This window comes from Odocoileus virginianus, chromosome X (genome assembly GCF_023699985.2).
Source record: "Odocoileus virginianus isolate 20LAN1187 ecotype Illinois chromosome X, Ovbor_1.2, whole genome shotgun sequence".
NCBI classification, from domain to species: domain Eukaryota; kingdom Metazoa; phylum Chordata; class Mammalia; order Artiodactyla; family Cervidae; genus Odocoileus; species Odocoileus virginianus.
Window position 1 is genome coordinate 25,829,859 of NC_069708.1, and position 23,680 is coordinate 25,853,538.

The 23,680-nt window shown below is 48.9% G+C and overlaps 1 protein-coding gene across 6 annotated transcripts in view; it reads left to right on the forward strand.

The window, feature by feature from the left end:
* The window catches only part of STARD8 (StAR related lipid transfer domain containing 8), a 78,498-nt gene that overhangs the window by 31,410 nt on the left and 23,408 nt on the right, over positions 1–23,680 (forward strand). Inside the window, exon 1 of one of the 6 annotated variants that reach the window (XM_070462020.1) lies at positions 7,046–7,131. The exons of 1 other annotated variant lie outside the window; for it this stretch is intronic. The gene's annotated coding sequence lies outside the window, so the exon portion shown is untranslated. Of the gene's footprint in view, positions 1–7,045; positions 7,132–13,917; positions 14,087–14,161; positions 14,321–23,680 lie in introns of those variants that run through there. 4 more of the 6 variants (XM_070462021.1, XM_020876590.2, XM_020876592.2 and 1 more) reach the window with 4 other exon arrangements.

Sequence of the window (23,680 nt, forward strand, 5' to 3'; positions counted from 1 at the left end):
GTCAAAGCTATGGCTCTTCCAGCAGTCATGTATGGATGTTAGATTTGGACCATAAAGAAGGTTGAGCACTGAAAAATTGATTTCAAATTGTGGTGCTGGAGAAGACTCTTGAGAGTCCCTTAGACTTCAAGGAGATCAAACCAGTCCATCCTAAAGAAAATCAGTCCTGAATAATCACTGGAAGGACTGATGCTGAAGCTCCAATACTTTGGCCACCTGGTGTGAACAGCTGACTCACTGGAAAAGACCCTGATTCTGGGAAAAATTGAGAGCAGGAGGAGTAGGGGAGACAGGATGAGATGGTTGGATGGCCTCATTGACACAATGGACACGAGTTTGAGCAAACTCTGGGAGATATAGAAGGACAGGGAAGCCTGGCATGCTGCAGTCAATGTGGTCACAAAGAGTCAGATATAGTTTAGTGACTCAACAACCCCTCAGAGAAATGTGGGATCCCTTCTGATCTGATCATTTGAACCACTCAGACCCATAGGACCTCAGGAGGATGACAGAATCTGCAGGGCAGGACAAAGCAAGGGCAAATACTGAAGGACAAAGCCTAGGTACAGGGCCCTGAGTTGCTTGCCCCTCCCTGGATGGGCCTAGGATCTCCATCTGTATAATGAGGGGGTGGAGCAGATGCTTTCTGAGGGCACACCAAATCCATGCTGGGCTTCGGTGGAGGCCCTGGCGCATTGGGTGCTCTCTCACGCACTGGCCTGGAGTCCCAAAAGAACACACCTAGTGACGGATGCAATCAGAGTCTGTTTACTGCCATGACTTGCCAGTCCTCCTGGCTAGTCACATAAAGGTGAGGATGTAGATGACTGACTTCCCCATCCCTTCGCCAAACTGCAAACTCTTTCCCTAACACAAAAGCCATTCATGGCAAGGCCAGCTGCTTAAATGGACTGAGTCCTGGACTCCTGAGCCAGACTGCAGGCTCCCTGTTCCTGTTTGGTGGTACTGCATCTTGCCAGGTAATGGGGAGAGAAGGAGGGGCGTCTGCAAGTTCCATCAGGGTGAAATTGTGTGTGATAAAGTTGGGGAGTGGGAGTGGGTGCAACTGTGGGTAGGTGCTATAGCTACTTCCCACATAAAGCAGAAAGAATTAGTGGACACTAAACTGATCAGCCTGTATGACACAGGCTGACAAGGAAGGAAGTACAGGAAGGGAGCAAGGAGGCAGGTGAAGGGCTAAGGGGTGGATTTGCCACTGACAAGCTTATCTTATTGATGATATCTCATTTGGGTCACATGACAGTTTGGGAAAGTAGGAGTTGAGTTGAGTTCAGTTCAGTTCAGTAACTCAGTTGTGTCTGACTCTTTGTGACCCCATGGACTGCAGCACACCAGGCCTCCTGTCCATCACCAACTCCCAGAGCTTGCTCAAACTCATGTCCATCGAGTTGGTGATGCCATCCAACCATCTCATCCTCTGTTGTCCCCTTCTCCTCCTGCCTTCAATCTTTCCCATCATCAGGGTCTTTACCAATGAGTCACATCAGGTGGCCAAAGTATTGGAGCTTCAGTTTCAGCATCAGTCCTTCCAGTGAATATTCAGGACTGATTTCCTTTAGGACTGACTGGTTTGATCTCCTTGCAGTCCAAGTAGGTGTTAACATCTCCCTTTAATAGTGATGAAACTGAAGCCCAGAAAAGTGATATGACATGTCATCTAGTAAGTAGTATTGATGCTGATGTTCAAAGTCCAGGCTGCTTTGAGAGTTGCAGTTCTTAGGGACCTCTTCTCTGGAGCTGATAAAATCTGTGCAACTTATACACTGTTGCTGCCCATCCAGTAACTCTTATAAGACTAGGCTTCCAGGACCTAGGAATGATCCTTTCTATTTTACTAAGGCCCAGAAAAGGCTAATGATTGGGCCATAGTCAGACACAGCCTAGAGGAGACAGGAAAGACAGGTTCCATCTTTCACCTTTCTGCCTTCAGTTGGAGGCAGAATACTGATCCAAGAAGTACTCCACCACAATTCTATGTCTGGTCATTTCCATTTAAAAGTGCTCTCAGATCCATTATCTAAATGTCTGTGGGGCAGGAAAATATTATTTCCATTTTCTAGATGAAGAAACTAGTTCAGTAACTAGCCAAAGGTTACACAGCTACTGAATGGTGGAACCAGCACTTGAGGCCAGAGTTGTGCCCATACTGCCCTCTACTTGTCCACAGAGTGCATTTGGCCAGTGTGGGAAGGATAGAGCAAGTTGACTGAAGCATAACATTTGAGCCTTAAAGCAGCAAACCCCAACTCCCTGGGGGAATGACATTTAAGCTCTTTTCCATATGAACCTCTGAATTGCAGACAGTTGTGGGGCCCTTGGGAGGGAAACACAGAAACCAGTGAGGTCAGTTCTCTGGAGCAGAACCCAGAGCTGCCAGCTTTCATGACTTGCTAGATGTAGATGCCCCATCAGCTCAAATGGCTCTGTGGTCAGGGTGCCAGGTTTGAGTTAACCACACAAAGGGCAGGAAGGGAGGCAGAGGCCTTCTCTGTCTTCTCCTCTCACCAAAGATGGCTGCATTTCATGTTTGGTCACCAAGCCAGCTTGATGTTCCTCTACCCTAGTGATGTTGGGGAGAGAAGACCCCAAATCTTTCTGCCACCAGTGAGTTTGGGCAAGGCTGCTTCTGAGTCATTCATTCAGCCCTTGAACAAATATTCCCTAAATACCAACTCTGTGCCAAGCTCCTTCCTGATCAATGTATATGCCATAAATAATAAAAACACAGTCCCAGGCCTCAGATGATTCAAACTCTTATTGGACAAGGAAGATATACAGATAATTCAATATAGAATTATTGCTGATGAAACTGACTTGGAGGAGTGACTGGAAAGGGGATGGCTTATTCTATTCATAAGAGGGGCTACAGGGTCTATGGGACTTTGCCCAGTGAAGGAGATAGGGCAAATACCTTAACCTCTTTATGCCTCAGTTTCCTCAACTGTAAAATGGGATAATAATACCTACAGGGTTAGTGTGATGACTGTATGAGTTAAAATATACAAAGAGCTTACACTAGTGCCAAGTACATTGAAAGCACCATGTAAATGTGAAATTAGTGAAGGAAATAAGGATAAGCATTTTGTGTGTGTGTGTGTTTGTGTGTGTGTGTGTGTGTGTGTGTGTGTGTGTGTGTGTGTGTTGAGAGAAGAACACATGTAACACATTAGGATAGTTAATGAAGTTTAGTGTGTTCTGGGACTGCCAGCTGCTTTGGCTGAATGAACTTGTGTGGAACTATAAATGTCAAACTTAGATGTGTGGACTTGTCCCTGTAGGTGATGGATAGCCCTTTATGAATCTGGATCTTTGCTATGGAGGTTGGCAGAGGACACCTGTGTGAAATGCTAGTGCTCTTTCACCAGCCCAACAGGTGCTGGGTCCAAGAGATTGCTGGAGCCAGGAAACCGTCAGTTGCCACACATGAATGGAGAGCCAGCTCCTGGCTGGGTTGTGGGGAGAAGACGCTACATCTCTGCCCTCAAGGAGCTTCTCATCTCATTGGAATAAGGCCTGCTTCTGCCAACTTAATTTTCCTGGTTTGAAGTTGTGGCAATGCATGGGTGAAAGATTCTGTCGTGGCTGGAGAGGCAGTGTGTATAGTGATTACTAACCAAAGCTGAAAGATTTGTCTGGGTTTAAAGCCCAGTGGTCACTTCCCAACTGTGTAGTCTTGGGCAAATTACTTAATCTCTTTGTGCTCCAATTTTCCCACCAAAAATGAGGGCAATGATAATAATTTGACCTCCTCACAGATCTATCACAATGCCACAAGTGTGATCATACATGGAAAGTATTTATAACTTTGACTCACATAACAAGTGCTTCATAAATGATATTGTCTATTCTCAGTGACTGAGGGCCTTCCATGTGCCAGGCGTTTGGTATCCCTGGGGTCTAAGGCAGGGGCTTAGAGGCATATGGATGCACAGGACCAATGTGGCTCATCTTCCTGGAGTGTCAACTTTCCTCAAAAGCTTAAAGGATTAAAGCACCATTTTTATATGAAAACAATATGGATGTACACCGGAATTAACTGGAAAATCCAAGAAGATGTTTAACAGCAGGGATTTTAAAGACATTCCCTGCTTGGATACAAAGCTTCGGGTTTCAGCTTCAGCCCCTGGGAGTTCTACACATTCTTCCCTCTCAGCCTTACAGGTCCTTGGGTACAAAAGTTCCAGCTAAACAAAAGTGAGCTCATGGAACTTTTACAGTGGATCATTCTCTGGGGTAAGGGTGATCTCCACATCACATGGGTGAAAACTGAGATTTAGGGTTCAAATTCTGCCATCATCACTTTTTAATTGTGTGAACGTAGCAAGTTACATTATCTTTGTTGGCCCTCACTTTCCTCATCTATAAAATGGGATGGTGATGATAATTAAATGCTTTATTGGTTATGGTAAGAAAATAGACTCATACGCAAAATGTACTTAGAACAATGCCAGGCATATATCGAGCTGGCCAAAAAGTTCACTCAGGTCTATTCATAAGATGTTACAGAAAAACTGAAAGAACTTTTTGGCCAATCCTATAGTTAGTGCTTAATACACATTAGCTTCTATTTAGTTTTTTAAATTTTATTTATTTATTTATTTTTGGTTGTGATGGGTCTTCACTGTTGCACAGGCTTTTCTCTAGTCATCCAGGCTCTAGAGCACAGGTTCAATAATTGTGGCACATGGGCTTCGTTGCCCCCCTGCATGTGGGATCCTCCTGGACCAGGTATCAAAGCCATGCCTCCTGCATTGGTAGGTGGACTCTTCACCACTGAGCAACCCAGGGATGCCCCACATTAGCTTTTATTAAATCCATTCTCACATTTCCTCCCACAACAACACTGTCAAGTAGGTGTCATCCTGTCCATTTGTCGAGACAGGAAGTTGAAGCTGTAAGAGGTTAAGTCAGATGCCCCCTCCTATTTATTAACAGAGGGCATTCCTGCAATGGGATGTAGATGGGAATAAATGATCTCTGGGGCTCCTTTCCAGTCCCTAGGTCCTGTGATTCAAGTTAAACTTTGCAGCCCTTTCATATTACTGTTCTGGCCAGAGCCCAAGCAGTGGAACTCAGGAAATAGGGCAAGGACTGGCCAGGGAGAGAGATGCCTTAGCAGGGTAGGAAATGACTGCTGCCATCCTTCCTTCTAGGCTGCTGCTGCAAGGGACTATTGCCTGCACGCCAACCCCACCAGAGAGCAAAAGGGAAACTCTTGTCCTTGGATGAAGCTGACCAAGGCCTCCTTTTCCTCAGAAGGGAACTTGCCCTTGTGGCAGGCTCTGTGTACGGGCTGCAGAAACTCAAAAGTCAAAGGCTTGGCAGCACCAAGCTAGCCACAGACAGGGCCCTCCTGATGGCTGTTTTTCCAGAACGGGGACTCCTAATAGGCCAGTGGGTGCTGGGAGAGAAAAGTGGGCTCCTTACTGATTTGTGATCATACAAGGGATAAACAAGAACTCCACAAGGCAGAATGGCCTAGTGAAAGTAGACAGGAGATGTTTCAATTCTGAAATGAATTCACTGTGTGACCTTGGGCAAGTTCTCTTCCCCATGTGAAGAATATATTCATTCAATAAATATTTGTGAACACCTACTGTTGTGCCAGCTCTGTCCTGGCAAAGGGCAAATGACATGATGATCATCAACATGTTAATCTTTCAATCCTTCCAACTCTGCCACTGATGCTGCGAAAAATGGGTGCAAATTTCAGACAAATAAGCACAAATCAATTCACAAACCTCTTCCTTTTCCCAGCCTGTCCCTCACAAATGGGTTTGCTAAGCTCTCATCTTGTGGCGCAAAGGAAAGAGATAGTAGAAGGAGGGGCTGTGAACTTCACGTCTGTATCTTATCCTTATTACCACCTGTCCTCATGTTGGAATTATTATCTTCATGTTGGAACTATTATCCTCATGTTACAGATGAGGAAACTGAAGCTCAGAGAGGAAAAATGGCCCAGGTTATGCTGCAGTTAGGGTAAAATCTCTACCCCCTTACTAGATACCACCAGAAGTGGAATAGAAATGGCCAGGTCTGTGAGTTGGCATCTTACTGCCTTTCCTCCATTGTAAACAAAGGCTGATAGGACTGCCCACAATCCCCAATCAGGTAATGTAAGTTTGCTTGTGTAGATAGAAGTTAAAGGTAAGGGATGGGTTATGTAACTTAGGGTCCTGGGTCCAGGCTTTTTTTGGTAGTAGATGCCCAGTGCTGATATTTTTGAGAATAAAAGCAAATTTTTTTTATGGAGACTGTACTCTGCGCCAGGTACAATGATCAGCCCCTTTAGATTCTCATAACTGTCCTGCAACATAGAGATTATCATTCCTTTCTTAGGTGATGGCCGAGTCATTTGTATTCTTGGATCTCAGTTTTGAGACTGTAACACAAAACAGTCTTTAAGGAATGCTCCTGCTCATAAGGTCCAAGGTATTCTTGGCACTAGGAGAGTTTCAAGGGGGTACCTTTCGGAACCCAGGGTCCAGTTGCTCTTGTCAGACAGAAAACAGGAGTGGTGAGAAGTGTGGGAGTGGAGTAGGCTGAGGAGTGAGTCAGTCAGCCAGCCAAGAATGCGGGAGCCATTGTTTCCTTGACCATCTGGCTGTTGCACAAGGTCTTCTGTCATACCACATGCCACATGTGAGATCTGGGGTAGACAGGAGGTGGAGGGGCTGACTTGCTGACAAAGAAGACTTTCACTATCTCGAACTGGAGTAGAAGAAGTGGTGGTAGTGAGACACTTCTTAAATAGGGGGTCCGGTGGAGAAGACCAGAGGGGGACTACAACATGGCCGGTTGGCGAGGCAGCGTGGTGGAGCCACGTGACTTAAAGTCGGTGTAAGACGGCGAAGTGGGAGTTTCTGCTCACGGTGGGGACGTGGAACTTTTTAGTCGCCCCTGGAGGGGCGGAGCTCGCTTGGCTCCTCCCACCCTCGGTGGCGCCAACCTAGCGCAGAGTCCCCTGCCGCCACCGGAGGCGCAAGCGCCACCGCGAACTCAGGGCTCAAGCTCTGGGCTGGGGGCGGGACTTGCGGATCCTGAAGCTCCGGAGTTGGACGCCGCGGGATATGAAGGGCACCCGCTGAGACAAGCAGAGCTGGAAACCAGGTGATCAGAGCCGAGCGGACCCTGCGGGAAGTCAGGGCTCGGCTGTACTGCCGCCCGCCGCCGGCTCCGTACTCCCGGTCTCCTCGCCGCCTCCCACCTCATCTGTCCTATCTCAACCCCGCGCCTGACTGGCAGCCCCCTCCCCCCGCCACCCCCGTTTCAGACCTTTCACCCCTGCAGTCTGCTTGCTTATAATTCCTAGCCATCTCTCGCTCTGTCCCTGGGTACACCATACTTTGATCTCTATAGTCGTCTGGTTTCTTCCCTCCCCACCTCTCCTTGGGCGGGCATCCTACTCTTAGAAAGAGCAAAAACTGCCTACTATGGTTATTAACACATAGTAGGCAGTTTTAATAAACAGTATGTTCCCGGCTCCCTATTCCTCTAGCACTTTGTCGCTGCCTCTGGCATGGCATTTGCACCCTCCTTTATGTCTTCCGGTTCCACTATACGTATTTTTACCTCTTCATTCGAATGTCTGTCCATCCTATCCCATATTTTGTCTCCATGTCTTACTACCGAACCCGTAGCTCCCTACACTCTCTATCACTCCAAGGGCACTTTCCTTCCCCACTCTGTCCCATAGTTGTGTGACACAGCCCAGCCATCCTGGCAGCACCTTTTTAGTCAGCTAGAAAAGCCTAAAAGCTCCATCCTCATGGTCTCTTTCCTCTCCAGAAAGTCTCCAAGAGTGCCTGGCACTTCGTCTTTTTTAAAACGGAAAATATATATATATATATATTTCTTTGAGCACTGAAAAAAACCTTTCAGGTTCTGCCCGTTCTTTTCCCCTGGTAATTTCCCCCCTTGCTCCCACTCAAATGCCACATAAGGAATAGCAAACCAGGTTTAGATTTGTCATGGAATGTGTGAATGCATTGAAGGATAGGGGCTGTGGAGATCCTCAGATCAGACCATCTTATGTGGGCACTGAAGACCAGAGAGGGCAAGATTCTCAGCCTAGTCACACAGTATGCTTGTGGTAGAAACAGAGTAGAAGCCAGAGTTGCAGTGTCCTGGTCCCTGATCCAGGAGTCTTGGTGGCACTGGAACCCATGAGCAGCTTTCCTGGTGTTTCTTGTAGGGGGGGCTGCTTGATTCAGACTCATCACGTGTCCAACCTTGCTGTCTTTTCTTCTCTCCCTGTCCTTCGAGACCTCACCTGGCTGCCTGCCTGCCTGGGTTGAGCATTCTCCATCTAGGGATGCTGTTGCCTTCTGCACTGGCGTGGTAGTTCCAAGAATGCAGGGACCCTTGTTGGGCCTATCTACCCTGTTCCCTACCCAAGCCCCTAAGGGTGCCTGGATGCCCACCATGTTGACTGACAGGTTGTTGTGTATGTGTAGGAGAGCCCTGGCCCTGGCTTAGGGTCGAATCAGAATGTGTGTGTGTGTGTGTGTGTGTGTGTGTGTGTGTGTGCGCGCGTGTGTGTGTGTGTGTGTGTGTGTAGGGATACTGGGGAAGGGGGAGAGCTGTGCTTGCTGAAGGGCACACTGAGATGAAACAGGAGTCCAAAGCCAAAAATTCAAGCCATTGCTGAGTGACCTTGGAGCCACATCACACATCCCATGCCCTCTCTGATGCCATCCTGGGACCTCTGAGGGATATCCTTCAAGGGAAGGAGACAGGGTGGATAGGTGGCCACACGTCTGGCACTGTCTGCCTGAGTTGAGATTACCAAACCCCAGAGACCCATAATCACGGGGTTGGTCTGGGCCAGGCTGTGGGCAGGAACTGTAAAAGCTACTCTCTGTCCCCTTTCACTCCTTCACCCCAGCAGCTCTCCAACTTTGTGGGCTGCATCATGAGGTCAGGCTGTGGTGGGCTGATGGTGGAGACTGTGGGTGGAAAAGAAGAACCCCTCCTCTTTCATCTCCTCCTCACACTCCCAGAGTTTGTCTTGGGAGCTGCTTCCCAGGAGGGACATGTGGAAGGGTCCTGGCAAGGGGGCAGGATCTTGAGCTTAGTTCAGAGGCTCTGGGTGTCCACTGCAGCAGGATGAGCTTGAGGACAGCACTGGAGGCAGAGGCCGAGTCTCCAGTCCTCTGGGCCAGCTTGGCCTCAGCCCTTCCCTTTCTCTGAATTTCATCTCAGCCCCCCATTCTTTTTTCACACTTTCATCTGCTCTTTCTTGCCTATCCCCCTGCTAATCCCTGCCCTCAGGACCCTCACACCCCACCATCCCTTCCTTTACAGAAGCTCCATGCATGTAATTTTCTGGAAGTCCTACTCCCACAGGAACACATGGAGAGACTCACAGGAGTAGAGAATAATCTGGAAAGAAGGGACCATAGAAACCAGGACCCAACCCTGTTTTTTCAGATGAGGAAACTGAGCCTAGACAGGAAGGAGCAAGTTTGAGGACTGAAGCTAGATTGGACAGAGGTGGCTGTTGGGGAAGGTAGAGGGAGGTTCCTCTGACCTCAACTGCTTGTTTGTGTGCATGGGGAAGGTGCAGGGCAAGGTGACAGTCTCTAGCTGGAAGTGAGCTTTCTTTTGCTTATTTCCCTTCAGCACACTGTGACCTTCCTCTGAAGGACAGGAATGGCGTGGGCCGTGGGGGCTGGGGGTGGACATCCTGCTCTGGGAGTGTGTGCCCAGTGTGAATCCACCTATTTTTTTTTGACCCAAGGCAGACAGACCTCCCCAAGGGAACTGAGTGTGGGGGGGGGGTATTGTGGGCCAGGGATGGGGGGCTTGCAGCAGAAAACCTCTAGCTCCTTTGAGACAGCCCTGTAAAGCCAGGCCAGAGACACAGCCTGGATGTGAAACGGGTTCATTGCTAGGTCTGTTGTGTGCATGCTGCAGGCCTTCAAGCTGACACTTTTATCTGGTGTTTGGAGGTGTTGAGGGTTGGGATGGGGCAGGCTCTTGGATGTCTGGGGAAGAGCTGAGGACAGAGACTAAGTGGGCCTGAATTTTCTGCTTCCAGTTGCCTAGTCCACGTGTCCGGAGGCAGTCATGAGCTGCCCCAACACTCTCCACCTCTATATCCTAGCTCAGAGAAGGCAAGTGACCCTTGAAACTCCCCTAGCCTGTGCTTGGCTCAGCCAGTGCTCAAGCTCCCCTTTCAGCCAGCCCAGCACAGAGCTCCCCCTTGCAGGGTGCTCTGGCATGCGGGGTGAGCATAGCCATGGTGGTCCCCTGGGTTGTGGGGCTGACCTGGGGATCTTTGTGCTCTTCCAAGGACATAGCTCTCTGTCCCCCACCTCTACTTGGCAGTGCTCAGTGAGGTGCCTGTGTGCCCCTCACCTTTGGAAGCCACTCCCCCCACTACATTCCCACCTCCCTACATCTGGCCTTACTCCAGCTGCCCCTCTGAGTGCAAATCCCCCTGATGTGGCCATGGCTCCTCAGGAATTTTTTTTAACAAGCTGTAACAATCCCACATTGTGGCAACCTGATCAAAAGCCCCCTTTCATGAGGCTGGGGGGCCCTAAACCTCTAGGGAGCAGGCCTTTACCCTCCCAGGCCTGACTGGTGGGCTTTCCATGAGGCCTGTTTGAATGTGTGTGTAAGTGTGAGTGCATGTGTCAAGGCACCCATGGTCATGTGCTGGGTGGGGCTGGTCTAATTTATTTTTCCCTCACAGCTCCTCCTCCCCTTATTTTCTTCCCTACTGAGTTCCCTGGAATTATTTGCTGCTGCTCCTTTAGCTGCATGGGAAAGAGTAGTGGAAGAGCTTTTTGGGTTCTTTCCTGATGTCACCCTGGACCATTCTGGAGTAGGACTATGGGTCTGACGGCAACAGCCTGAGGAATTCCCATCTGGACAGGGAGGGGTGTAGGGACTGTTGTTAATTTCTCAGATAGGCACTTATTGAGACACAAGTGTCTCAAAGTAAGACTCAGGGTAACAGCGTATGGAGTTTCTCTCTACCACTGCCTAGAAGGAAAGGGTTGATTGGCTCTGGCAAAAGCTTAGCTCTGCAACACCTTCAGTGCCATCCTGTCACCCTTTACAGTACTCACATCCATTATCTCAACTTTGCCCACTAGAGATTGTGCTCTCCACTCATTTTACAGCCCACTAGAGATTGTGCTCTCTACTTATTTTACAGATGAGGAAACTGATGGTTGGAGTGGCACAATGACTTTTCCTGGGTGACACAGACAGAAAGCCATAGATATTAGCACCCAACTCTCCTACTTCCTGATCCAGGACTCACTCCACCATTGCTCAGTGCCTCTATCATCATATCTGACTTAGAAGCACATTCTAGGTGCCAGTCACTGTTCTAGGTAATTTAGTCTAGTGGATCTGCTTAGCAGCAATGTAAGGTCAGGACTGTGATTATCGTCCACACTTTACAGATAAGGAGACTGAGGCACAGAAAGCTGGAAAGTAAATTTGCCCAAGGGACACAGCTAGTAAGTAGCAGAGTTGCATTTCTGTACCCAGGCTGTCTGACTCCAGAATCCACTGTCCTGCCTTTTGTACGACACAGTGGGCTATGGTAGTGATAGAATGAGGGCAGCCCCATGCCTCAGGCATAGAAACACATGCATGCACCCTGAGACTTAGTCACCTGCCCTCAGTCTACCCTCATGAAGACCACTCTTCTCTGCCTGATGGTTCAGCTGGCATCTAGGGCAGCAGCAGCACTATAGGACACACAGGAAGTGGGGGCAGGGGTTATAGGAAAAGGGATGGCAAGAATCTGGAGGTTCCCATTATCTCCAAAGTCATTCAAGATGCTGCCCAGAAAGAGACCTGTGAAAAGATACCATGTTCTCATCTTCCAGGAACCGTTGCTGAATATCTGTTCATGCAAGACTCTAGCTTAGGTTGGGGATCTTGGGGAGCAAGGGATGCTGGTGATTGAAGGAGATGAGTTATCTTTGTTTTTATAAGGAAACTGAACTTTCCTTGCTTTTCTGAAGCTCATGGGAAAGAGATTAAAAAAAAAAAAAGACCCACAGAAATAGCCTAGACATCTGCTTGGGCCATTTCAGAATGTCACAATGGGCATCGCAAATATTAGGATTGTAGCTTTTGTTGACTATTGTGTTCACTCATGACCAGATGTTTTTATTGAGTACCTAGTCTATGATAGGCATTGTGAAGCTCTTGTTCTAATTATTTATAGTAATTGCTCCTTTTGTAGTTTTTCTACTTTTTGTAGTTTTTCACTTCCTGTAGTTTTCCCTTTTGTAGTTTTCTGGTTTGATAACTTTTTTTTTTTTTTTTTAAAGAATTGGGTGTCTCAGAACCCACCGTATCTGCTTCAGTTAATGTCCTTTTTGGTTGCCCCAACTAATCAGGGATCTCACCAAAGTTGTGGCATTCAGGCTTCATCCACACCCAAGACCCAAGGGGACATGGCTTATCTGGAACAAAGTGCCAGCTGTGTGCAGAATTGCCATTGAGAGGAACAGAGATGTACACACCTTGCTTCACCATTTCTCCCCTCATTCTCATCAGGGCTGGCAGGGAAGGAAGGTGGAAGAATCCCAATTTGGCCTAGCATACTGAAGGCCAGGCAAAAGGGGGGCACCTGGGGCTAGGTCTAGCTCTGCCATTGCCTCAGACGACTTTAAGAAAGTTGCAGTGCTAAAAAACATTAAGTTTTGCTCTCCTCTGTGTTGTGTACTCTGGGCAACAAGTTGGATGCAGTCCTTGCTTTCTAAAAACTTCAGCTTCATTTCTCCCATTTGTTAGGTATGAAATCTCCCATCTATCAGGAGAAAATAACTAGTGTGCAGGTATTATTCCTGCCATGGATTTGCTGGGAAAACCTGAGTGAGTCATTTCTTCTTAGTTTCTATTTTGTAAATGTGGAGGATAGTGATTGGATGGCATGGGGTCTTGGGTACTCCCATCCTTGGCTAATAGGAGTCCCTGATTCAGCCATGAAATCAAAGTGTGAAATTGTATTGGATCCTTGTGAGAAAAGGCAAGAGAGAAATCAAAACTTTACACTCTGTTTCTTACTGAATTTAAACAGGCTTTCTGGTGGTACTTGTCACAACTCTTGGGAGCCTTCTCGTTTCATGATTAGTGCATCTTCCCAACCCAGGGATCAAACCCAGGTCTCCCGCATTGTGGGAGGATTCTTTACCGGCTGAGCCACAAGGGAAGCCCAAGAATACTGGAGTGGGTAGCCTATCCCTTCTCCAGCAGATCTTCCCGACCCAGGAATCGAACAGGGGTCTCCTGCATTGCAGGTAGATTCTTCACCAACTGAGCTGTGAGGGACTTTTAACATGATTAATGCAGATACCCCAAGATTTCCCTACATTTCTCTGCACAAATAGAGTTTGGACTCGGGGCAGAGAGCTGGGAATCGTGGGGGAGTTGCAGAATGCTGAGGCCTGAACAAGGTGGGAATGGCAACTTCCTTCCCAAATACCTAATGTTCTTTTTGGTTGCCCCAACTAATCAGGGATCTCACCAAAGTTGTGTGTTCCGAACTCCCTGTAAGTTATCCTTAGCAAACAACTGAACCTTCCGGAGCACATGGTCTAAGTATTTAAATCCCCCACACGAGTGCCAGACACAGAGCTCAATAGATATTAGTCTGCGCGCCAGTCACCCCGCTTCTTCACTCTTAGTTGCTGGCCCAGGGTTTGTACCTTCCCTCAGTGCCCCCCCCGCTCTCCCTCAGCGGTGTGACCAGAGGTAGAGGCAGCTGCCCGGGGATTGGAACAACTTGAAGGCAGAGCCCCACCCACCACAATTTGGGCCGCTTTCTGGGGAGCTCGGTGGGCCGGACTGTGCCCTCATTGGTTGAAGGTCCCGTAGGTGGGCGGGGCGTCCCCGCCGCCGGACTCGCCGCTGCTCAGTCCCCACCTGCGCCGAGAGTGGCTCCGGATTGACAACAGCTAAGCGGCCGCAGCAGCTGCTTTTCTGCCTGGCACCGTTACCCGCGCCTGATCCCAGGCTCCGCGCGTGCCTCCCGCCCTCTGGCAGCTGCGTCAAGTCTCGAACCCAAAGCGACGGACGCGGCCTTCAGGTGGGAGTTAGGGCGACGGCTGGAGGAGATCGGGACCGGCGAGGCGCCAGGGATCCCTCGCCTCGCCTCTCCAGCGCGCTCCGGCCCCGCTCTTAGCGGTTCGGCTGCGCGGCGTCCACAGGAGGCGCAAGAGGAGAGAGCCGAGCCACTTGCGTCCCCGGGATTTGAGGCCCGAGTCGCCGAAATTGGGGGACTCCTGGAGCCCGCCGGCCGCGATTCTCCCGAGAAAGTCCCGTGAGTCGGGTGGTGGAAGGCAGCTTGTCCGCGCATTACCCCCGGGCCTGGTTGGAGCCCAGAGCCGTGGCTCTGGGGCTTCGGAGGCAGGCTGAAACTGAGCGGGGTGGCGGGGCTTGGGCTCTGTGGTCGAGTCATGCCGCTTTTCCTCTCCTGTTCTCCTTCCTCTTCTGTTGAGCGCATTTCCAGGAAGCCCCTGGTTGGGCGGCCTGGGCTTTCCCCTCAGGCCACTGCCTTCCCTTCTGAGAAACGCCTGGACTTTCCTGATATTAAGACAGCGGTGGGGATCAAGCGAAATCTTTTGGATAAGTCTCGTCTTTCAGGGCTTCCTTACCCCATGAAGTCAAAGATGGTTTTGGATTAGAGAGCCTGTGAGCCTTTTAGTGGAAGTTTTGGGGATTTCCCCATTTAGATAGCATGAGGTTCTCTCCTCCATTTCTGTTCTCCCAAGACTTTTTAAAGTACTGAGTTACAACTCAGAAAACCAAAGTTCAGCCACTAATTCATGTGACCTTAGGCGAGTCATGCTACTTCTGTGGGCCAGTGTTTTCAACTGCATCTTGGTTAGTGGGCTGGATTTCAGTATATAAGGGGCCAGTCTCTTCCACCCTGACATCTGGTGACTTGCTGCTTGGGCCCAAGCTCTTAAGCTGGCTGGTAAAGTGCTGTTTCTGAGATGCTTGGGGTGACAGGAGCTATGCAGATGGAGAACCTTGTCGTGATTATGCAGCTAAGCCAACTGGAAAACTATTGGTGCTGGAAAAGGCAACCAAGACAGCAGCCAGACCGAAGGTGGAGAGTAGTGGGGCCAACCCTCAGCCCTGGGCCCCAGAGGTTGGGCTGGAGGGCCCTGGCTTGTCGTCATCTCACTCAGAGCACCCATGTTGGGGGTCGCTGGAGGAGACGGTGATGAATCATACCAAGGGCTATTTTCAAACCCTGACTCCTACTGTGGATCTGTTCCTGCCCCCACTCTAGGGGTTGATGTCCCCACCCATCATCTCTTAGTGCTCTCTGAATTTTCCCTTCACTTTCATCCTCCTGGAATAAAAGACAATTCTTGTCTGGGGATGAGAGGAGGCAACACAAGAGTGCAGAGAAATAGAGGAGGTGGCATCTACAGGTGCTTTCTGAGTGGTTGATAGCGTAACCCAGAAGAGTGTGATGGAAATGATGATTTTGGGGAGTGGGGGACTCTCACCCGAAGGCTATAGCTACCATGTTGCTAGACATTCTGGGCTGGTCCTCATTTTCAGGATTTGACCTTTGTCCAACTATGTTCTGGATTTGAGATTTGGAATTTCTGTTCCTTAAAAGCCAGAAAGTCCCGAAAGGAGGAGAGGATGGAGTCTATAATGGGGATGCTGTGGCAGATGTCAAGGTTCAGCAGGTGACAGGTTTAACAAAGGCAGGGTGTGCCTCTACTTCTTGGGGAAGGTGGGCCATGGGGTCTCTCACTAGAAGGAGGAGTTGTCTCTGGCTTGAATAGATTAAAGATAACTTTTTTCTTGGGCTCCCAGTTTGGGTAAGATCCAGTGTCATGGCCTTTGGGAGGCTGTTATCAGATAAAGTAAAGAGGGGATGTGAAAGATGCAAGGGCTTTAGGATGGGATGTGTGAACTCCTCCACCCTGCAACTGTTAACAGAGGAGTTGAGCACAGGGCTGGGCACATAGTTGTTGGTGTCAAGTGTTTATTTGTTCATCTGTGACTTGGGGCCTTGGTTTTTGTGTGTGTATGAAGGGGGAACAGGTCCTAGTAAATTTGAGTCATTGGACAGGAGGCCCCAGTCTGGGCCCTTGTCACCAATCTGAAGTGCTGTGTGTGTTGAGCCTCCTCCTGCCCAGCCTTCCACTTTGGAACTTGCATGCCCCACTGTTGCTGTCCCTGTTTACCCTGACCTTGCTGGAACTGCAGAACTGGAGGTAAAGTTCCTCAGGACTCTAGCGTGGTGTCAGGCGAAGAACAGGGGACTGGGAGCAGGACACATGGAGGTTCTAATTCAGTCTCTGCTGTTCCATTCGATCTCTTAGATTCATGGTTTCTCCCTGCTTTTTCCACTTCAGTAGATTAAATGAGAAGATCCATGGCTAAGTGCTTGGTAAACTACCAAGTGCTGTATAAATTATTAGTCATTAAGTTCTTGGTACTAGTTCTTGTGAAGGACACAAAGTGTAACCCCCACCTTCCGGCAATCTGCCATCTAGTAGATGGGAGTTAGTGGCATGGATGATACATGACACACCAAGTCTTTACCTTGGTGAGGGCTTTTAAAAATTATCATGAAGAATTTCTAACATACATAAAAGTAGAGATGATTGATGGAGTAAAGTCCCATTAGCCACACATGGCCAATCCTTCCCTATTTATACTTCACTATCTTGTTATTTTGACATGAATCCCAGACACCTTATCAATTTATCTATAAATAGTCATATTACATATATATGTATGAATGATAGAGATTCAAATGATACATACTGCACCACTATCTCACCTGAAAACAGTTCCTTAATATCATCAAATATTCTAGCAGTTCATATTTCCCGTTATTGAGGATGTTTTGCCCTGGGAAGACTGACCTGGGGAACAGTGAGTTTTGACCGATGGGAAGGTGACTGACAGAGGCAATGACATTTGAGCTGAACCTTGAACGAGAGGCCTAGGAATGGTCTGAGTTGGAGGGATTATGGCGCCCTAGCCCCCTTGTTTTAAAGTGCCTGCCGCTGTCTCTGAGGCTTCAGCTCTGGGGCTTGGGCTCCCAAGGTTGACTTGTGGATGCTTCTTGTGGAAAGTATGTACGTGCCTTAGTTCTGTAGGGGTAAATGAGAGTTCTGACTTTCTTGCTGGCCTCCCCAGTTCCAGGGCCACCCAGGAGCTTGAGGTCAGCAGGCCTGGGAGAATTCTTGGGAGGCTTCTCTCCTCCTGGCCTTCCCCTGCCGCTGGCCCCCAAGGCCAGTTCCAGTTCAGAGCAAAACAGGATGCATTCAGGATGAGCGTCTTTCCCAGCTTGTCATCTAATCACCATGACCCAGCTTGGAGCTTCCTCTCTCATTCATGATAAAAACCCTCACTGTCTCGCTTTTCCCTCCCACCCCAGTAAGGGTGTGCTGACTTCCTCCATATCCGGGCCAGCCCTCCTCCACCCCCTTGTGTAGCTGAGGGAGAGTTTCCCTCATCCACGCCTTGCTACCCCAGAGCCTCCTGCTCTTGGGCTGTCCTTGGAAAAGGAGTGGCTCCTTTCCAACAAACCCAGGGTCCTGCCACTGCGTGGTTAATGATTGAGCCACGTAATAACCACCTTGGAAAGTCACCTCTAGGGATGGCCATTAACTAATTCTTTGTCCGCCCCAGGCCTTAAAGGGACCCCGTTTTGAGCCCTTACCTTCCCCCAAGGGGACATTAATGAACATTCAGGCATGAGAACTTCTGGGGCCAATTAAGCTTCTGCCCCTGTGTTTTCACTCGGGGAAACAGAAATAGTCATTCACATTGCTTGAAGGATACATGCGCATCTTGGATGGTATTATAGAGACAGGCACGGAGTTGAATTAATAGGAATTCAGATGGACAGTGGGGTAAGGGTTTTTTTGTTTTTTGTTTTTTTGTTTGTTTGTTTTTAGGCATCAGAGTCATAGGAGGTAGGGGTGTTTCCAGGAGCAGTTGAATCCCTGATCTCAATTTGAAAGTCTAAAAGAGCAAGAAATGCCCACTCAAAGGGTTTGCCATTACTGGGGGTGGGGTGGGGCTGTGTATGTCTGTTTTCAGTCCAGTTGTGGGTCCCTTCACACCAGACTAAAACATAAGACCTGAGGCCTCCATAGTGGAGGAGGAGGCATTCCTCAGAGAGCCTGTATCTTGACAAGCAGTGGGAATTGGGAAGGATCAAGCTAGGACCCATGTCCAATATAGATAGCTCTAGACCAGGGGTTCCCAACCTTTAGGCCACAGATCGGGAGCAGTCTGTGGCCTATTAGTAACCGGGCCACACAGCAGGAGGTGTGGTGGGTGAGTGAGCAAAGCTTCATTTGTCTTTACAGCTGCTCCCCATCACTCTCCCATCACCCCCAGATGGGCCTGTCTAGTTGCAGGAAAACAATCTCAGGGCTCTCACTGATTCTGTGTTATTGTAAGTCATATAATTATTTCATTATATATCACAGTGTAATAATAATGGCAATAAGGTACACAATAAATGTAATGAACTTGAATCATCCTGAAACCAACCCCAACCTCCCCCCGCCATCTGTAGAAAAATTGTCTTCCACAAAACTGGTCCCTGGTGCCAAAAAGGTTGGGGACCACTGCTCTAGGCCACAAGTTTTCTGCAGTTTCAGTGAGACAAGAAGGAACCAACATTTAGCAAACCCCATGGGCCTGCGATAGGGTCAGGAAACCTGGCTTCTGGTTGTGCCTCTCTCTAGCTACCTCTCCATGAGTGACTTCAGAAAAGACAATTTGCTTTCTCTGGGCCTAGCTCGGGTCCATGGCATAGACTTGGTGGTCTCCCAGGCTTCCTTCTAGGCATGAAACTATGCGTTCCCAGTCAAGAACGTTTTCTTATCCACAAAGCAAAGGTGAACTGGTTTCAAATTGTGCTATGCCTAGTCACTAAATACTGTCAGCTGGCTGGTCAGTTAGGGTTGGCAGGGCCTTGAACTACCACAGCTTGGGTTTTCCTCGAGCATGGGCTTTTGTGCAGTTTGCTCTCTTGCCCCTCCTGATGTTTGCATCTGCCCCAGGTGGCCACCCTCAACCCATTCAGCCACAAGTTAATGAGTGACCTGCTCCCCGCTGTGTAGTACCAGCCCGCAGTGCTCCTGAGATCCCAGGTCTCTTGGGAACCGGCCAAGGGCCTAACCAGCTCTGGTCACCTTTATGCTTCTCCCGCCATACACTAGAGGTAGGAAGCAGGCAGAGCTCAGGAAAGAAAGGCCTTTAGAAAGCACTGAGTCTAACTCTCCTTCAGAGCTCGGGTTTTCCCCTCCAAGTATTCGAGCAGTTCCTGTCACCCATTTTCAATAAGCGGGAGCACAGTGTTTCAAGGCAGTTGCTTACATCCATGGAATCTCCAGTTTTTTTTCCGATGTTGAGTTGAACTCTGTCTCCCTATGGCTTTTACCCCTGGGTCCCAGCTCTGCCCCCTGGGACCACCTAGGCTCTATCTGTTCTCTCTGATCTGTGGATGTCTGAGGACAGTACCCGAGTCCTTCTGTGTTTCCCCCAGGCCAAACAGCCTCAGATCCTCCAAATGTTCCTCAGGGGACCTGGGACCAGTCTACTTTCCAGCCTCATTACTGGCCTTTGCACATTCTACCATTTGTGGCTCTGGGGAGCCCCTCACTCACTTCCATTTATTTGTACCCTCAACTTTTCCAGACTTCTCCATTACTTTTTCATGATGACTCCAGCAGGTCAATTCTGAACCTCAGGAGTCCTGGGTCCAAACTCCTCATACAATTCTCTCTGATTTGTTCGTCATTCTGGTCCAGCCAGCTCCCATGACTGTGGTGCCCTGGGAGGGTAGGGCCTTCTCGGTGTCCCCACAGCTGAGGGCAAGCCTGAGGAGAGGAGGTGCTCACTGGGATGGGCTGATTGCATTGTACTGTGTGGGGGCTGACCATATAGCCTGCTTTTCTGCCACTTGCTTTTGTCTCTTGAGCTGGTGGGGGGTGTGGGAAAGAGATATTTTAAGGAGCATCAAAGCTGGAAATGAGTCTGAGCCATGCCCACAGTGGGGCCTAGAAGTGTGAATCAGATGGGGAGAAACGCCAGCTCAGCCACGCCTCTAGCAGTTGACGATGATGACAGTGACGAGTCCTACCATTTCTTTAAAGTTTCCAAGGGACTTTCAGTTCCATGATCCCATTCTGTTCTCAGAGCAATCCAGTCAGATAGACCATGTGATCCCTGCAGCAGGATCCTGGCTGATCCCCACCTGAGGCCCAGAGAGAGGAAGTGCTCAGCCTCCAGGGAGGGAGGATTTGGAACCCATGTCTTCTGACCCTCAGCCTTCCCTGTTTCCCCCAAACCACACCCAGCAGCCAAGGCGGCTGGGGCTGACTTGGCAGCTTCCCCACTGCAGAGGAACCTCTGCCCAGGCTGTAGTTCTGTTCCCATGGTAGAGGGAGGAACCTCTAGGGGAGGTGCCTGAGGATTTCCTGTCCTTTATCTGGGCTGGCCAAAGGCAGGCCTGTCTGAGGTGCGAGAGAGGCACTTGCACCCAACTTTTCTGCTCCAGGCTGAAGTCAAGTCAGGCGGGCAGGGGCAGCAAGCTTGGGAAGCACCTTGCCCCCAAACGTCTGGTCTGAGCAGCCCCCACCTGAGCAGTGTCTTCTAAATGGGACAAACAGAGAAGATCATGTGGGAGAGGGGCCAGAGTGGAGTTGAAGCAAAACACCCCCTGAAGTCTACACATGATGCCTGGGGCAGGAGAGTGTCACTGTGAGGAGTGGGGACTCTGGTATAATGCAGCACTAGGTGACTTTAAACAAATTCTGTAACCTCTGTGAGCTTCCATTTTGTCAGCTGTGAGATGGAGGTATGTACTTACCTCAGGGGTTGCTGAATATTAAATCCAATAGTATAAATAGCACTCTAACTGTTATTGTTGTTTAGTAGTACTTTCTTCTACCTTGTCACTGCTGTTTCTCACTGACTTGGAGACATGCTATGCTCAAACCTGCCACCTCTTGGGCATAAGTCTGGACTTTTCTGTCATTTCAGGTTCTGCCTCGTCCTGGAAAGCTCTTTCTGACTGTGCCTGCCTCCAGGGCTCCCTTCCTCCAGGCACCTTTAGTGACATTTATGACTCTGTAAGAGACATAGTAACAATGATAACACCAAGAACAATAGTGAATTCTCAATTCTTGACACATTTGAATTTACTTAGCTCCCATGACAATTCAGTAAGGTGGATACTGCTATAATCATCCCCATATTAAGTAGGAAGAAACTGAGTCAGGCAGAGGTTAAAAGAAGAACTTCCCCAAGGTCACACAGCTCAGGGGTGATGGAGCTGGGATCAGGACACAGGCAGTCTGAGTCTACCACCCACATCCTTAGCGACTGTGTCATGCTTTCCCCTTCCCTTTCCCAGATGCCTGCCTGGGAGGCAAGAGCTAAATCTCAAGTCTCCCACCCCTGCCTGACTGCTCCCCACACCCACCAGCAATCACTGACTCCTGTACATACAGTCCCCAGGTCCTTGCATGTTCCAGACCCCCCAGGGTTGACAGATGGAGAGGAGTGCAAACACTGAGGGCTGGGTATCCATGCTCTAAAGCAGAGCTGCACTGAGGTGGGGGAGGGTGTGCAGGAGGGAGTGGGGATTGTTCTGATGGTGGCAGGCCTGCCTGATTAGCACTTTCTAGCTCTGAGGGTGGAGAGCAGGCTGCTAGGTGGCATCAGGAGAAGAGACATTTTAGTGAGCTATCTTCACAACCAGGTTGTATTATTTAGAAGGTGTGGGTGGTTAGGGGCAGGTATATGGCTGGCTGGATTCACTTTTGTGAATGCTAAAAATGGCACATGCTAAAATTGGGTATGTATGTGAGGGGCTTTTGTCTAGATGCTCTAGTCCTCCCTCCAGTGTTCCCACCTCAGGGCTCTCGGGTGCTACGAGCTTCCTTCCCTCAGGTTGTACCAGCTCCCAGCTCCATTACTTTCAAGCTCATTCTCTTTACTTGCCTCCAAATGAGCTCCAGGGGGTGCTTCAAGGACTGTCAATCTTAGCCTCTGCCTCCCTGAGAAGGAAGGGCTTAGTACCAGCTCTGGCCAAGTTCTCTAGGAGAGTTCAATGTTTGTTCAGTTTTCAGACCTTGGTGCCTACCATAGGGCCCAGTGCAGAGCAGGTGCTCGGGTAGTATTGGTTGAATAAATACACAACCAAGGGGGAGTGAATTTGGAGGGGAGAGCCTGGGGATGCTGATGTGAGAACAGATCAACAGGAGGTCTGTGGGCATTTACTCAGTTTCCTGGTTTCATCTGTAGTCCAATAGAAGCTATTTGACCTTTCAAGGGAGCCTGGCATGCTGTAGTCCATGGGGTCACAAAGAGTTGGACACAACTGAGCAACTGAACTGAATTGACATTTCATAGCCTTAGGTTCCCCTTTTGTGCAGCAGGCCTGCCTTGGACAGGGCTGTTGTGGAGACCAAAGAGATACAGGATGATCAGGTGCTTCTCCACTACTGAGAACTTACTTCATGTTAACGGTTCATACTGCAGAAAAACTGGTATATGTTTTTTATGTCTATGGCCAAGATGATTTCTCCTGTTTAATGAGGATTCTAATGTAGTGGCTCTGACTCTGGAGCCAGACTGCCTCAATGTGGATCTTGGACCACCATTTCTTCACTGATGACCTTGGGAAATTACTCTGTAGCTGTGGGCCTCAGTTTTCTCATTAATCAAATAGAGATATTATCAGAGCACTAACCTCACAGGGTTGTTATGAAGGCTCAATAACATAAATCATATAAAAAGTACCTAATCTAATGCCTGGGATAATAATGATGACTTGTTACCCTTTGGCTGCTATGATTATTATCTCATTTTATATTTGCAAATACCTCATGTTGTCAGCACTATGATTGTAATGCTATTTGACAGATTAGGACACTGTGGCATAGAGAAATAAAGTTTTATCCAGTATGATCTATATAAAGTCCTTAGCTCAGGGTCTGGCCCATAGTAAGTAAATATTAGTGTCTATCATGAATTATTCTTAATATACAACATCATTACATTCAGTATCATAAAAATTGTTATCAATAATGATCACAGCCAGAGCTGAGAAGTAGCAGAACTAGGACTAAAAGTCAGGTCTTCAGATGGCTAGCTTGTTACTCTTCCCACTCACCATACTGCAGAACCTGTATGCTCTGGAGTCCTAACATGGCCATCAGGCCACTCTTTGGGGTTTTCCTTCCCTTCACCTCACCATGGCCTGAGCATACCCATCATTACCCCTATCCCTACCTTCTCCTTTGTGCTCCTTGTCCCGGCCCTCCCTTTGGCCACTGCTGGGCTCCAAGGCAGGCTTGTGTCTGTTTGCTTCCAGAGGAGAGCAGACCTGGCCTGAAGAGGCTACTTCTCTCAGGCCCATTTCCTTTCTGTCAGAGACAATTTTCTCTGGATCTCAGGGTGGGGCCAAGCTCCTTCAAGGCATTTCCTGCCCAAAAGTTTATATTTGGCCTCAGCAAGAGGAAAAGGAAGTTGGGTTTAGGAAGGGGGGTCGGGATGTAGAAGTGGTGGTACAGGGTCAAAACAGGTGAGCACCAACATTTTGCAGAACAGGAGAGGGAATCAGGAGATGGCGGATGTCCCTTCTCTTAAGTAAGTTTGTGTGCTCACAGGA